Source organism: Pollicipes pollicipes, unplaced genomic scaffold, assembly GCF_011947565.3.
Source record: "Pollicipes pollicipes isolate AB1234 unplaced genomic scaffold, Ppol_2.1 Scaffold_4740;HRSCAF=5597_pilon_pilon_pilon, whole genome shotgun sequence".
Classification (NCBI taxonomy): Eukaryota; Metazoa; Arthropoda; class Thecostraca; order Pollicipedomorpha; family Pollicipedidae; genus Pollicipes; species Pollicipes pollicipes.
In genome coordinates this window covers 10,134,569-10,141,167 of record NW_023596545.1, presented here as the reverse complement: position 1 = coordinate 10,141,167, position 6,599 = coordinate 10,134,569, and the positions used below count along the sequence as shown (strand labels likewise).

The following is a 6,599-nucleotide window of genomic DNA, read 5'->3' as shown; positions in this document are numbered from 1 at the left end:
GAAACAAGCTTAAAATCTATTGGTTTTCAGGTGTTTTATGTTGTAATTTAGTCGCACTGATGTAAAGCCGTGGACGTTTGGGCGAACAAGACGTGGCCTCGTTTGTCTCAGCCATAAGAATGTTGATAATGTAGACCGCAAACTTGTGCGTGGACCTAGAAATCCGTAAGATTCGTGAGTCCTGGATCCTGGAGTTTCAGGAATCTATGATGATTTTCGTATGTGAAAGGGCGTAGGACATGCGTAGGAAAGCAAAGGAATTACGGCTTAAACGGCACTTCTTCGGTCGCCGAGAGAGCTGGCTCCTTTCAGCTCTCGTTTTTGTGTAAGACATATTCATATGTTCGTAAGACATCCCAGTGCTGCGGGAATGCAATAAAGCAGGTGACAAAATAGCATGAGATGAATCTGCGTCCATCGTCTAGCCCGCATAGGCTCTGCCTAATTCCAACTGACCGGCTTGTTGTAAAAATCATGTCGCACTCATATGGCATGAATTATAATTACTGTCGTCTGTGATCGCACAACGTCTTCCAGCATCGGTCCATAAACCAAGAGAGCACATATGCGGCGATACCCCGTCCTTTGTCCATGAAAATTTGCCTTACCACCACAATGGACCTCTAGGTTGACCGTTTGATAACCCAGGCTGAAATCGACAGGAATCGAAAGGTGAGGCGGGGGGGGGGGGGGGGGGGGCGATCCACTGGCGGGGAAGCCCGCAGTGGTGTTGGGCTTGTTTCAGCATCCTGCTGGAGTAAGAACTGCAGGTGCGTCACAAGGCTGCATGGAAATTCTAAATCATGACGTTTCTTGGAGCGCTCTGACGCCCCTCGTGCATGAAGCGGCATCGGCTCTGTTGTGAGCTATGTTGCTTCATGTTAGTTCATATGTATGTGTCGTGGGCTTCGCTCAATGTGTTCATCATGGATGGTGCCGTAATGCATGCAGCCACGAATGGTTTACCAGCATAAAGCGCATTACGGTTATCACCTCCCCTCAACCTGAAACTGGATCGAATCATGACGCATACCCCGCCCGCCGATCAAAACAAAACAACTCGGTCGGATTCAGATTTATAAATTTACTTTGGTGACCCGTAAACAAGCGTTATTCTGATCTGGTTGATCGACATGACCAAGCTACGCTGGCCCTGATTCGGAGCGGGTTACACAAGCGGATGGTTGGCCCAAGGAAGCGTCCGCGGAGTGAGTGCAGTCGGGCAAAACAAATCAAATCATATGACGGAAGTCGTTATCTGGCTCTTGCCTAAACATCAGATGTGAGCAAATTGAGCTCTGGCCTCGTTCTTGTATCCTGTCGCAATCATTTCTGTCCAGTGCGTGTGGCAACATCGCCCCCCCAGCCGTGCCTGCGTGTGCTTGGATCTTCTCTGACGCGTAAGATTTGACTTCCTGCAATTCCTCCTAAGACCCTTATTGCATCCTCCCCCCGCAGTTACTATACATCCCTATTGCATCCCCCCCGCAGAAACTGATTTAGCAGTTACTATTTATTATATCCATTAAATATTCATCATGTACATTATCTATATCTTTACGGCGGAACCCTCCGTACTAAGTCCCGAGGGCAAACAATGCTCTGCACTCAGCTGATGGTTCCGTCCAAGGAAATGCTAACCGTGGATATTCGCGATTTATATTGCCCTCAGTTCAAATGAACGTATTCGTCGGTCGGCGATTTCATGATGATCATCTCACTTTCAGAGCGGCAAAATCCGAGCTCTCACATCAACAAACTCACAAAATAAATTTGCCTTTATTTAAAGCCACCAATAAATGGACAAGCCGTCTTGATGCAAGACGCTTCGCCACACCCACGCCGTTGCCTATCTTCTGGCGATCAGACGATACATTTGCCAGGGTCACTCGCCGCGAACCAGTCACCGACGGCTGTCCAACACGTCACTGCGCCCCGTCACCGGCCGTCACCGATAGCTGTCACCGGGCCAGTGCTGCTTCCTGCCGGCCGCCGCCGGAGCGCTGAGCCGCGCGACACTGAGCACCAGTCCTCACGGCAGCGGTCCTCGACGCTCCGGCGCGCCTCGCGGCCCTCCTTAGAACATGTGCATGCTCTTGAAGTTCTCCTTGTTCTTGAACAGCGGTCCCCAGGGGCCGTTGTCCTTCGGCTTGGCCGCGGCCGACGCCTGCTGGCCCTTGACCGGAGCGGCGGTAAACGCCGGCTTCCTGCCGAACGAGCGTCGCGGGTTACATCAAGACTACGTCGGAGGCATGGCGGCCGGAGCCACCGGCCGGCTTCAGCTAGCCGTTGTCGCTGGGTTGTGTCTGAATAGAATTGGGGCTTTGAAACCTACGAAATACCAGTGCAAGCTGAATGTCGGAGAGGCAAATATGTTCTCGTCTGCTGTAGAGTTTGCTCGGAAAGTATCGCCTCTACGCCTAAAACAATTATTATCGGCTTTGAACAGCATGTCATGGCACTAAACGGTGTCTGTCTTGAAGACAAGTGTTCACTTTGGCGCAAATAGTCATGCACGTGACATTTTTCCGATAAGCATCGGACAATCAATGCGTCTAAAAACTCAATCAACCAAAATCATGCCCTTGTTTGTTTTCGCAAATGGCGACATTTCTTATTGTAGCCTGCATCATTAACCCAAGCAGCTTTAGAATGGCTTTGCAATTACCAAATTTGCATTTTTGGGTCAGACGCGCTCATTCAAACACCACTGCCTCTGGTGCTATAACATCAGGTTGACGCTTTTACTTCCCGGAATCTTTGGAGGTAAACATCCTATCTCGACATCAAAGTCAAAAGCTTGCAAAATTCTTACAGCGTGGAAAGCCAACACCTAGCAAAGAAACTCCGCAATACCAATCTGGGGAGATCCCGTAACTTTCCTACACGCGGAGCGAACGGTCGATTCTTGATTGCGTCCAGTGCCTTAAACACAGGCGATGCCAGAACCCCCGCAATACTCACTTGACAGGCTTCGCCTCGAAGCTCTGGCTGCTCGTCGCCGCGAACTTAGGGCCCACGCTGTGTCCCATGCTGGCTAACCGACTCGCCGACTCGCTGACTCGATCTTGCGCTGTGCCGCCCTCGATCAAGGAGGGTCCGACCGGCGGGAAGAGGTTCGCTCCGCTAGCTGTCGACCTTCCTGCGAACGCGACGCGGTCGTCAGGCTCGCCGGCAGATTACTCTCCCGCCGCGCAAGTTGACTACGGACAGGGTCGACGGTCTCGCCACTAAAATTAGCACGCAATAAACTGCCCGCCGACAAATTTCGGGGAAAATATGTGCCAACGGACGGTAAGTTCCTCACCCATCGTCTGCGAAAGTTGGCGGCGGCCCCGCCGGGTCGCGTCACTCAAAGTAGGGCGACTCGAAGCTTCCGTCGCCGTCTAGCCGTCGCCCCCCGTCTGCTCAGTGTGGGGAGGGGGGGGGGGATGTTGGGAGGCCCGTCTGCCTTATACGTGTCATGCCTGGGCACGCGACGACCTCGAATGCCTTGGCGGTCGGCCAAATCGCTGGTGGAGGGCATACAGCTGGCACGTTTGGAAGTGTTCGGCATGTGCTTCCGCGTTTCTCTATTGGTTGCAGGACTCGTAGTTCCTGATAATGTCTATTGCAACAGAGAGGCTTAGGAGCATTCTGATCACCACAGACTTTTCTGAGGCAGGAAGCGTCTCCTGCGTGACCTAAACGGATTGGAGTTTTTTTGTATAAAAACTGAGGTAGTTCCATAAGCGGGAAGATCAAGTCCTATGGTGGCGGATTAGGCCCGAAATTGTGTTCCAACATGCGCAGCAGTAGGCGTGATGTCTGCAGTCTATGACGCAATGCCGTGCAACTATAGATTAAAGCGCCAAAAGTTAATTTCCTGCATCCAACGAATAGAAATGTGTTTTAGTACTATCGTGTCACGAAGATATCCTGTTAAGCTTGCCCTTCCATGAGTGGCTCAAATGGTTCAAAGACATCCGTAACGTGTACCGGAGCACAACTCGACCGAGCTGTCAAGTACAGCATTACACTCCCATCCGACGCTGGGCGACGCGCGCTCCAGTGAAGGTCATTCAGGGCACCATCCCGTCATCTGCCCCGGCACAAGGGCCGCTGGATGCGACCGCTGACGTCAGGGTGTCGTCTGTGACGTCAGAGGACCGTTGTCTGGCGGGGACGATCGCTGCCGTCATCCGGACAACACGTGATACGAGGAGGCCGACACGTGACGCGAGGAGGTCACAGGCGATAAGGAGGCCGGGTCTGGCCAGTGGCGTGCGCTCGTCTTCGGCAGCGTTCGGGCCGGGGGCAGTGAGGTGAAGCAATGGGCACTCGGTGAAATGGTCAGGGCTGCCTCTGGATGTGGATATTGTGGAGACAGCCCTCGGACACCAAAACACCTAACATTCGAGTCTTCTAAAGCTATGCATCTGTAATCCTGCCCGTTGAGAAGTTCGCATCATACATGCGTGCTGGACGACATTCTCAGTATGGCTGGACTATACCTCGACACACTCTCAGGTCGGCATGGACATAGATTACAGCAGATGCAGAGGAGGGTACGAGAAGAACAATACCACTCGTACCTCGGTCAAGCAAGTGTGCAGCACTGCCGGCGGTTTTCGGAGTCACAGCACTCCCGCGCCACTCACCTATCAGGGCACTCGGTGGACCAGCGTCAGCACCTCCCGCTCCAGCTTATTGCCGCAGTTCGCCTGTCTGCTGCCCTTGCTGCTGGCAAGACTGCTACCGAGCCTGCAGCGAATGCACCGCATTAGGCAGTTCACATCTTTGGTAGCACCAAACTCGCTGTGGACCGGTGACGGGCAGAGCGCCACTCATTCGGATACAATGGTGCACTTGCATCGCTATCCCTCCAAACGCCGCGCATTCAGTCCGGTCTCGAGCTGACCGGCAGAGCGATGCACGCAGCATCTCGTATGCCACCTGCCACCATGTGCCGATGTGGCATCCGCTATGTGATCGTATGCGATTGAGCAATATGGGAAATGAAATGGTGACTAGCAGAACTTTTGGTGGTCTTTAACGAAGAGAAAGGCTATGCCATTATAAGCCATACCTTACAGCATGTACGCCGTGAGCGTTATACGACAATGAACGTTCGTAACACACACACACACATTCCATCCTGCTTCAAAACCAGCTAGACTGGCCAGCCGAGTGGCAAGGCTGAATGCCTGCCCCACTGAAGTGAGCCATCGGGTACTTACGCGAGTTCAAGCCGCGGCGCCCAGATAAACCTTCTGGACATTCAAACAGGAGCGGAGCGACACGGGGAAGAACTGACGGTCTCAAGCAGCGACTCCGGTGAACCAATGACAGGCAGCCGGGCGGCGATGGCTTTATAGCGTCGACCCACCAACCCGCGGCGGCCCCCGCCCGGCGCAGAGGTGCAAACTCGGTCCCGCACCCGACCCCGGCCCACCGGATGTCACGCCCGGCGCTGCTGCGAGATGTCATGAGTCGCGGAGCGCGTGCTCGCAAACACGACTGTAAGCGTGTCGTACGGAGACGTGTTTGGGGTCGGCGGGCGAGACGGCTGGACCTGGGCTGGTCGTGGCTGACGCCGTGGGCGCGGTGGTGGCTAGTTTGCACGTCTGCTGGCGATCATGTGTGGTCAGCCGGTCACCGCGTGATCAGGACCCCGAGTTTCGGGACCGGTTTGCACTGTACGTGCCCGGGTTACGAGGATCGCATTTCGGGGAAGTGTGGGGCGGGACGCGAGGCTTTTCTATCTCGCCTCGACAGCGTTATTGGTCGGGCAAGTGGGTACGGTACGTTTGAGGTAATCCGCAATCGATGCGGCAGCAGATTCTCGTGTTACAAACCTAACGCAATCATGAACGATCCTGGAAGAAGCTGTGTGTTCACGATTTAACTTATAAATATGCGGGCGGAGCTGATATGTCGCAGTAAGTTCCCAAACAACGTATGCCACTACGCACAATTACGTAGTCGTACAAGCATGGAGGAACTGTGTGCATGACAGGCAGTGTCATGTGTCAGTGTCTGTGTCATGCACACGCAACTGTGTGCATGACATACAGTGCACTACTGGCTTCGTAAGAATGTCTCGTCTTAATAGCGTTTCCATTCCGTATGCCAGCTTGCAAGCTGTTTATTTACGTTGTGTGCGGACCTCCCATTCAGCACCCTTTGACTGAATGGCGCCCCGTGTAGTGGGAGCTGCTCTCAAAAGTGAGCTGCAGTGATAGGGACTCCAGTCGCATGTCACGGGAGACTGGAACGCTCATTTCTGGCGTTCGCATTATCGCCATCCTATCATCAGTGGGAAATAACCCGAATCAGTGAGAGATTGACTCCACGTATAGGCATATCAGAAATTCCTCATCGTCGTCCCACTGGTAACGCATACCCACGACCAATCCCCTGGTTGGAGGGACAGGAGTCACGCCCCTCGCTTGGTCATCGGGTAAGCTGTTATCCATCGGCACGCACCCTTAAACTGCACACGTTTTGAATGTGCCGACCTTTCAGTGTTTCAGTGGATCGCGGCGATACCTTCCCTCTCTTAAAAACACCGACCCTGTTTTTCCGCCGAGTCCGACGAGATTGGTAACACGACGGTC

General features: G+C 53.5%; 1 long non-coding RNA gene across 1 annotated transcript; it reads right to left on the bottom strand.

Moving 5' to 3' along the window:
* Positions 1-3,104: 3,104 nt before the first annotated feature.
* On the bottom strand, positions 3,105-5,313 carry LOC119098454 (uncharacterized). The gene is made up of 3 exons (XR_005094235.1): positions 5,220-5,313; positions 4,641-4,743; positions 3,105-3,142 (listed from the first exon to the last, which is right to left on the bottom strand). It is a non-coding gene; the product is annotated as an uncharacterized LOC119098454 (long non-coding RNA).
* Positions 5,314-6,599: the final 1,286 nt, after the last annotated feature.